Source organism: Hydra vulgaris, chromosome 04, assembly GCF_038396675.1.
Source record: "Hydra vulgaris chromosome 04, alternate assembly HydraT2T_AEP".
Taxonomy (NCBI): Eukaryota; Metazoa; Cnidaria; class Hydrozoa; order Anthoathecata; family Hydridae; genus Hydra; species Hydra vulgaris.
Genome location: NC_088923.1, coordinates 33,634,263 through 33,644,828, shown reverse-complemented (window position 1 = coordinate 33,644,828; position 10,566 = coordinate 33,634,263). Strand labels below are relative to the sequence as shown.

Here is a 10,566-nt window from a genome sequence, read left to right as displayed (position 1 = left end):
ATTGGGTGAAGGGGTGAAATTGTTTGCACGTCTTCATATTTAATGCCATAAATAGGAGTAACAACTTCTATTTATGGCATTCAAAGTAATTTTGGTGAATTTTAAAGACCAGATCAAGAGCGATCAGTCTTATTTAGACATGCAACAATAAAAAAACTGATTTTCTTTCTTTCTTAGGACGTCCTTTAAAATGCGATCCCGTAGTTTCAATAGTCTAACTTATTTAAATTGTCTAAAAATATAAGCATATATTTTTTATTTAAAAAAGTGTTTAATAATTGTTAGAAGTCATTGTTTGAAAGCAATATCGATAGTATTGGTGGTGAAGTATATCATATTTCAAGTTACGAAATTCCATTAATTCGAATTTATGCAAATAATCGATCGATCGTTTACTGAGAGGTTTTTCATGAAAATATGGAATCGCAAAATTTAAATGTTATTTCTTCACCGAGTAAAAATTTACACAAATTCAAAATTAAAATGTGCTATAATCAAACATCTTATTCGAAACTTTTAAAGTAAAGACATATGATTTAATAACCTTAATAATAACAGTAATAAATAAAAATACGCATATAAAATTTTTTTTAAAAACTTAAGTTAACTTGTATTTTTTAACTTATGTTGCATAAAAATTGCTGAAATTCTTTTGTTATTTTCCTGAAATTTACTATATGAAAAATACAAAAATACTTGAGTAACGATAAATTGAAGATACTAGCTTCATTTCTACAGTAAATTAAATCAGATAATGTAATAAAATTCTTGGGTAAAGTAATTTTTTACATTATACATTATATCGTATGGTATAATATAGGTACGTGTGTAAAAATTTCAAACCATTTATTTATTCAAGTTTTATAAATGGTTCGAAAGAGCTATGAATTTGTAATAAAATGGTACAAACTTTATGAAAAAAGAATCATTACAAAAAAAATCATTACAAAAAAAGTTATGCTCATTTTTTAAGAAGCATTGCTTAAGAAAAATGCAACTTACGTATAAAACTCGCGTTCGGCTAAAGGCAGCTTGGTTGTTAATTTGCGCTTGATTTTGCGTAGTGAAAAGTGCAAAACGATTAAAAAACGTAATTGGGTCATTCCATGCCAAATGGACCAAAATTTTAGGATTTCAACATAGACCCCCTCAGATTTTGATGAAACTTAGTAGGTTTGTTAATATCAATGAGAAAAGCAATTCCTGAATATTTCAGCACAAAATCTTTTGTGGTTCATAAGGTACAGTCGTTTGAAATTTCTGATTTTTCCAAAAATAAAAACTTCAGTAGCAAAAACATGTCTTGTTCATACTTTGATGCTCTATATTTTAAAAACAAAATTTCAGAAAACCTTCTAGTTTTTTTTATTGTATACAACTCTTCACTTACTTTAATAAAACTTTGACATTAAATTCTCAAATGTCACATTTTTTCCATAATGGCTACCTAAAAAAGCTAAAAAATTGTTTGCAAATATAAAAAGTTGATTTTTGATGACTCGATATACAAAATCTGCAGTTTAAGAAGTGAAAAGACATACTTTTTTAGTTTCTATATATGGTAGGCTTCCAAATTTTTTAAAATTTACTGATAAGATACAAATCAGTAAAAAATTATAGACTTCTAAAAATGGCTGCAGCTAAATCTAAGGAAAAAGTGCCTCCACTTCAAACCACCGGTAACCAAGGACCAACACTGGTTTTAATATATTTTTTTTTCTTCCAATTTAATAGACTTTATTTCAGTGATTTCAGAAAAAAAAAATAGTGGGTACTCATGGGGAAGTTACAAAATCAGAACAATGAAAATTGCCCAAAAGGCATTAAAAACAATAAAAACAAAGTTATTGTTGTACTTTAGTTTGTGTTATATATTCTAATACAAAGTATGTATGAATTTAAAAGTATTTCGCAAAAAGTACTAGAAATAAGTTTTTAATTAAGCTTGAATTAAACTCAGTTTTTAAATAGCCCTAGCTCCTACCTGCCCCCTCCCCCCCTATCCCTTATCTCATATAAGAAAATATGTTAAAATGTAAAAGTGTTTGTATTATTTCAGATCATTTGCAACACAATACAAACTCAGTTCATTGTTTCATTTATGAAGTAATAAAACATTTAAAAGAGTTAATGCCTTACTTTAACCACTGCATTTACTTTAGTGATTGTGCAGGTTCACAATATAAAAATTATAAAAACATATCTAATTTATGTCACCATGAACTAGATCATAAAGTATCTGCAGAATGGCATTTTTTTGCCACATCACATGGAAAGAGTGCGTGTGATGGCGTTGGGGGCTCTGTCAAAAGACTTGTAGCTAGGGCCAGTTTACAATCACTAACAGATCCTATCAATTCACCTGAAAAAATGTATGATTGGTGTAAACAAAATATTAAAGGAATATATTTTCAATACATTTCAAATGATGCAGTTGTATTACATTGCATAAAGTTTAAATTAGAAGAACGTTATGCTACTTGTTCAACCATTTCAGGAACCACGGAAACCACCATTGTTTTATACCACAATCATTAACTACTTAACAGATGAGACGGGTGTCATTTGATAATATGCATACTAATGTAAATGTTTCTAAAATGCATCATATTGTTCAACTTTCTTCTCTTTCACCAGGAATCAATATAGCATGTGTTTATGATGCAAATGGTTTTTAGGCAATATTGTGGAAATATCTGAAGAAAATCAAGATGTTCTTATCAAGTCCATGAAGCAATCTATTTTGTTACTTGGCCACATAAAGAAGATATTTGCTGGGTTCCAATAACGCACATTTTATGCAAAATTTCATCTTTAAACGTTCAATCAACAACTAGTAGATGCTATGAACTATCAGCTCGAGAAAAAACTGAAATATTACCATTGTACAATAGCATAAGTAACATAATTAAATAACAATTTAGCAAAATTATTATAAATTAGATTTATTTGTTTTAAACATAGTTTTTTAGCAAAAATTTACTAGAAAGATGCAATGTTTATTGATTGTTTATTAGATAATATTTTTTATTACATAATCAACTTGTGCATTGTGTTGACAAATCAAATAACTTATATAAGTTATTATATTAACTTGGTATAAGCTGTAATCTAAATTTGAACATGATAATGAAATAAGTCAAATTAATGGGGAGGGGTGGAATAGTGAGTGTATTGGAAAAATATTACGAAATTTATGGCCGTGGTATTAAATATTGGGTAAATTAGACTAGAAATTTTTTTTTTCATTTTAACCTAATAGGCTACTTAAAAGTTTTATATGTAGTCATTTTACTGTCTGACATTTAAAACTAAATTTCACAGTTTTTATATGTGTATGTTTAGAAGTGTGTTTGGGTATTAAAGCACTTCATACATCAGTGATAAAACCAGACACACCGTGTAATAAAAGTGTACAATTACAAACTTTTTCTAAGTTCTGGACAAAAATGTGCATGTTAATAAGTAAACGCTTGGGATAGGGGAAGGGGGGGAAGGAGGGGGCAGGTAAGAGCTGGGGCTATTTAAAAACTGAGTTTAATTCAAGCTTAATTAAAAACTTATTTCTAGTACTTTTTGCGAAATACTTTTAAATTCATACATACTTTGTATTAGAATATATAACACAAACTAAAGTACAACAATAACTTTGTTTTTATTGTTTTTAATGCCTTTTGGGCAATTTTCATTGTTCTGATTTTGTAACTTCCCCATGAGTACCCACTATTTTTTTTTTCTGAAATCACTGAAATAAAGTCTATTAAATTGGAAGAAAAAAAAATATATTAAAACCAGTGTTGGTCCTTGGTTACCGGTGGTTTGAAGTGGAGGCACTTTTTCCTTAGATTTAGCTGCAGCCATTTTTAGAAGTCTATAATTTTTTACTGATTTGTATCTTATCAGTAAATTTTAAAAAATTTGGAAGCCTACCATATATAGAAACTAAAAAAGTATGTCTTTTTACTTCTTAAACTGCAGATTTTGTATATCGAGTCATCAAAAATCAACCTTTTATATTTGCAAACAATTTTTTAGCTTTTTTAGGTAGCCATTATGGAATAAATGTGACATTTGAGAATTCAATGTCAAAGTTTTATTAAAGTAAGTGAAGAGTTGTATACAATAAAAAAAACTAGAAGGTTTTCTGAAATTTTGTTTTTAAAATATAGAGCATCAAAGTATGAACAAGACATGTTTTTGCTACTGAAGTTTTTATTTTTGGAAAAATCAGAAATTTCAAACGACTGTACCTTATGAACCACAAAAGATTTTGTGCTGAAATATTCAGGAATTGCTTTTCTCATTGATATTAACAAACCTACTAAGTTTCATCAAAATCTGAGGGGGTCCATGTTGGACCTTGGTCCAGTTGGCATGGAATGACTCAATTAAAAAAGTTACGAGTTAAAGTAACAAAATATTTTTAATGATTAAAACGTAATAGTAAAATTTATAAAAAAGTTTTATAAAACTTAGATAAAAAAATATCGCGTTTTTTTGCAATGTTTACAATAATTATATATATATATATATATATATATATATATATATATATATATATATATATATATATATATTTATGGTTAAGGGTATATATATTTATTTTATTAAATATGCACCAAGGCTAGGATTTCTATAGCGTATCTTTAAATGCATATAGGTGATCTTTAAATACATTAAAATCCTTAGCGTTTTCGCCTTATTTTTATCGTTACTAATGAATTTCAATGAAAGATATATATACAAAAAAGATATATATATATATATATATATATATATATATATATATATATATATATATATATATATATATATAGATATAGATATATCTTATATCTATATATATATATATATATATATATATATATATATATATATATATATATATATATATATATATATATATATATATATATACACATATATAACATCGGAAAAGGCGTGATATTTCAGTGGGGGCCGCAGTACAAAAAAAATAATCATAAAGCACCATATAGTTCAATTAAAAACCTACAAAAAAATATCCATCTAAACAATGGGGGGGGGGGCGGCATGACCACCACGGCTGTCCTTCATTTTCCCTCCGTAGTCCTTATATCTATCTATCTATATATAAATTCCAACAAACCGCAAAAAATAAAAATAATTTTTTTAAAAACATACTTCTTTAACAAAAAATTTAGACTGTAATAATTATTTTCTTTTTTGCTTAGTAATGTTTTTAACAGAATTGTGGCTTAGCCTAGTTTTTGAAGCAAACAAAACTGTGACATCCATAGCTAGAAAGAGTCGATTCTTTAGTACGCTAAGGAAACCATATCCAATGATATCTAATATAAAGTAAACCCCTAAATTAATATCGCCATACCTATTTATGATACCTTATGTCGCGGAAAATAAATCAGGATGCCTTACGTCGCGGATAAAAAATAAGGATGCCTTATGTCGCGGATAATAAATAAATATACAACTGTTATTATTGCATTAATAAACATAATTAATCTCTAAAAAATATGAACCTGTTTAATCTTGATATGAAAAAGATCAACATCCATCGAAGCAGTCGTGTGGTTTTCATCATGTTGTTTAACCTTGCAATGATAGATAAGATAAAATATATCAGATATATAAAATTTAAAAAAAATTTAACGCTAAAAATTAACTAATGTATAATAAATTAACATGTAACTGTTATTACTGAATTAATAAATATAATCTTGAGGTCTTTAAGATAAACATTAACAGTAGCAAGCTGCCATCATAGTTAAAACCTTGCAATAAAAGATAAATGAAATTATATTAGATATTTAGCACAATAACTGAAAAACCTATTACAAATTAGAGAAGATGAGAATGATTTCCCAACTTAAAAAAAAATTCAAAATTACTTAACTCCTGATACACAATACATTTCCCATTACCAAACAGAAAAATCGATAGAAGTAGACCCTTCAATACTTTTTAACCTGAAATATAATAGATTTGATTATAAATTATAATGAAAAGAAAGTTATATTGTGTTAGCGTAACTATCTGGTAATGGCATATGCCATTTGCCTAGAGTGTACTGATTTATTGTAACTAAACACTAACATCTCTCAATCTATGCAAGCAAAAGTCTGTCTTTCTGTGTAGAAACAATGTATAGCCATCATTATGATTAAAATTAATTGTCATGAGCCAGACAATTTGCTTATTGTCAAACAGCTAATGAGCTTTGGTTTCCCATAGCTTGTTGCAACCAGGTCAACTCTGGTTGTTGGATATCGGTAACTAACCGACTACCTAAAATTACATTTCTATATACATATACGTATATACATATATGTATAAATAAAAACAAATTAAAATCTTTTCATTATCTTAAAAAAAGGGGAGGGTAGTGAATATGATATACATTAGGCACTATAAAATTTATCATAAAAAATAAAGATTAACCTACTATCTGTAACTAATATCTGTTAATGCAAGTTTATAAGACATACTTTTATTTAAAATAACATATAACTTATTACACATTTCTATTATGTTATCACCATATCACCACTTGTTATGTATGCAGAAAGTTGATATTTTCTCACTTCATACTCAACACCATCATCATCTTCATTCTCTTTTGGTTTCCAATAAGAAACTATATATTCATCAATTATTAATATATACATCTTCTTTTTAATGCCAACAAATCTGCCGTAATATACATACCGGGTGTTTGTGGCATTATTGAACCACATGTGGCAAATGCTTCTTCCAATAGAAACTCCAATGAGAATTTCTTCAATATCTGAGGCCTCATTATTTTCTAGGTCAGGAAACATTTCTTTTACCTGATCAGGCCTGCAATTTTTTAATATTTTTTCTACATTTCTGCGTTCTTTGTTTACTTTTTTCTGAATTTTATCTGCCATTCGTTTTATCAATTCTAACTTCAGGTCATTATGACATTGCATATTTGTAAACCACTTTTTTCTGGCATTAGAGATAGCCCATAATATCAACTTGTTTTGAATATCATAGCTTTTTGCATAGCAGAGCAGTTGTTTTATTTTTGCAAGCACGAAGTTTTGAAGAAAGAAAACAAAAAGTGGCATTTGGAGCTTTGTGTTTTGCAGCGCTAAACATACCCATAAGTTCTTCTGAATCAATGTTGTAAAGCCTCGCTGACTTAGTCTGGTCTCTAAGGTGATCATTAGAACTCATTTTAAATTGTCGCTAGTACTGCCTGTCAATGACGCTAATAACTGCATTAAGGCAGTCAGCTAATACTTTGCTCATTTCATCAGTTACTGGGCAAAAGCTGATTATTGAATCAAAAGCTACATCTTCAATATCATTACCAAAGAAATCAGTTTTTCGTTTAAGTAGAGATAAAGGATTCTTGCTGCTTTGAATAAGAGTGTTCCGAACATCTTTTACTACCTGAATGCCAGATATGTAGCCAAGTCCCGTACCTGGTGCAATATAAAATTTCGTCATCCAAGGACCAGAAAGTAGCTTTCCAATTAAAGCTAAAACACATAACTCACAAATACCTAAGGTGAAAAAGTTAATTAGTAACAAAAATTAATCTTTGTTTATAATAGTCTTTACTCCCCGTTAATCTTGCAAGTGTCATTACTATTTGTAATTTGTATTTGTAACTATATTTTTAACTAATTCTATAGTGGAAATATTGTCCAGCACTTTATCAAATGAACTGAACAGGTATAAAAAAGAAAAAAGATACCTGTTTCAGATGTAAAGTTTTGAAATAAACTAATTCGCAGACCTCCGCATAACGCCAAGCCAGAGCACAGAAATATCTTCAATATGGCATAATGATGGATCAAAATACCACATGTGTGAAAAAGCATATGTAGCCTGTTGCCTCTAAAGCGTGGTAGCAATCTACCGGGCAACTCGTGTTGGTCCAAAAAGGTTACAAAACCTTTTGGATCATCTATGAATATTATAAAAAAGCTCATTTTAACAATTGCAAGAAGAATGTGAAATAAACACATGCACTTATTATAATATTTCATTTTAACTCGAAATTTTATTCAGAAAACTAAATATATTACAGTAAATAATGATTTAGATTAGTTAGAGTACCTTTGCATCCTTGTAGCGAAGTTTATTCAGCTCTACAACAATGTTTGCTGCAATGCAGTCAAGGTGAAGGTAACAGTTTAGTTCATTTAATGATTTCTGCCAAACAAGGTTTAACTTTGCGATTGTTGCATGGTTTGTTGCAACTCTATAACTCATTGTATTTGTTATGTTCCCAATAATAGTGCTTCTTACGTCAGTATATTTGAGCTGATAGAAATCACTATATAACTTAGCAAGAATATCTATAGGCTATGTAATATGACTCTGATAGTTATAAGCTGTACCTCCAGGAAGTTGATCAATAGCTACAACCATACATACTGATTCCGTTGTCAAGTGCACAGCATTTATATGAACACCCTCCTGGGTTGTGGCATCAAAACTAAGTGTCAGATATTTTGTTGTAAATGCTATCTCAGCAGCCTGTAAGTCTAAAAGCAAACCAAGCTCACTCATCATTTGTTCTACAGTTGTACGATGTGGAATTTGACTAAATTGATAGCCAGTATGTTCCCCAATTTTACGGAGCAGAGTTGGCACACTTTGTGTAGGAACTTGGCACACAAGCATGTCATATATAAGTCTCCTAATATCTGCTGAGAAGCATTTTGCATTTTTGGTGTTTTGTGTTACTTGCTGAATTTCCTCCAACTCTTCCTGTAAATTCAGAATGTCTGTTTGCAGTACAAGAACTTCAGAATTATTTTCAGCAAGTTGTTGGCTTAACATTGCCTTTTGATAAGAAAACTTTCTTTGCATGGATTTCAACTTTTGTTTCAAACAAAAAAATTGATTTTGAAGTTTTTTCAAATTTAACTTTAAAACTTTTCTTTTAATTTTTTTCTAAGTTAAGAAATTATCTTTTCCTTACGAGTAATAAATTGATTTAGATATTTAAATCTGTGCGCTCTAGCCTTTGCCTTATCTCTTAAACCTTTAATATCCTCTTTATATTTTCTCTTCTTTATTGCCATTTCGTTTGTGAAAATGGTTTATCTCTTTCTCATAACCTTTTTTCTGGGACTCAACTGGTCAGCTCTCAAACTGCATAGTGGTTCATGAGAAGAGGTTTTTAAAGTAGGACGAGATAAAGGAGATAAGTGATCACTATTTGATACAGATGAAACACTGATTTGTTGAGAAGAAAATGAAGAACATGTAGCAAAGTCAATTGAGGTTGCAACTGATTGCGAGGTTTGTGCCACAGCAGATGTTGTTATTTGGTATGCAAAGAACATGTTGCAGATGTCAACAAATGGTTTTTGAATTATGTGAAAAATGGTTTACAAAGACTTTTGATGTTCTAACTAGTTGCTGAATCTGACTTATACAAATTTTGATGTTAAAATTCTTACCGATTAGTTCTACTGTTACTTTATATGAATCGTTGTTAGTTGTAAATATATGCAGTACATGTCCATTTCTACAGCCAATATTTAAATGAGCTGGTATTGGAAAATTACAAGCTAGATAAGTTTTAGCTTTACCATAAAATAGATTTGTTTTCTTGTGAGGTCCTATAATGCACTAAATTAAATTCATAATCATAATACTACTGTTTAATTGGGTCGGCTATTAATCATAATTAAATAATTTAAAAAAATTACCATTATTCTATAAAAATTTTTTTAAATATATGTATCATTTTTATATATCATATATAGCTTAAGGTGGCTATATGGTAAATTATGGGTATGGAAAAAGCTGAGAAAATGCTGTTTTTGTTTTTAATGATCTTTATGCAGAACCATCATAAAATAGTGTTATATAATTTTAATTTTAGCATTTTGAATTTATTTTGCAGAATTTTGCCTTTAAACTAATTTTGGTGGGTGAAAAGAGTTAGCCGTCAAAAAAAAATTAATATATAATCACCTTAATTATACTTGTTAGTTTTTGTGTAAATCATTTAACAATTATAAAAAAAGAAAACCCAAATATTCTTAGTAGTAAAAGGCTATTAAAAAAAAAGTTTGTATAACAATTCTAATAAGATATATCATTATAATGAATAAAAAATCAAAAATACTGAATTCTCCACTGTCAAAAACCGCCCCTCCCCCTAACACCATGTAACTGAAGTGGAAATACATACCTCCACTGCGCGGGACAATAAGGTATGTGGTCATGAATATTTTTTGATGAAATTTGGCAAACACATAGAAAATAGATCTATACAGTTGCCTGAAAAATTTTAAATATGTCCCAACATGCCTTCAATATTAATGCACCTCCGGAACAGAAACGAAATTTTAAGACCGAATGAAAATCACTGATAACTGTAAAAAAAAAACAGAATTTATAACAAAAAATAACATTAGCAATAGCAGAAACAGTTTTATAAAGTGTAACAGTAACAGTAACACTAAAAGTGGTGGAAATGGTACCTCCACTGGGTCAAAAAATACGGTATGTGGTCATGAATATTTTTTAATGAAATTTGGCAGGCACATAGAAAATAGATCTATACAGTTG

The 10,566-nt window shown here is 28.9% G+C and overlaps 1 long non-coding RNA gene across 1 annotated transcript; it reads right to left on the bottom strand.

The window, feature by feature from the left end:
* Positions 1 to 5,170: 5,170 nt before the first annotated feature.
* Positions 5,171 to 7,535, bottom strand: LOC136079067 (uncharacterized). Its single transcript, XR_010637918.1, has 3 exons — positions 5,699 to 7,535; positions 5,520 to 5,591; positions 5,171 to 5,330 (listed from the first exon to the last, which is right to left on the bottom strand). It is a non-coding gene; the product is annotated as an uncharacterized LOC136079067 (long non-coding RNA).
* Between the last annotated feature and the right edge of the window lie 3,031 nt (positions 7,536 to 10,566).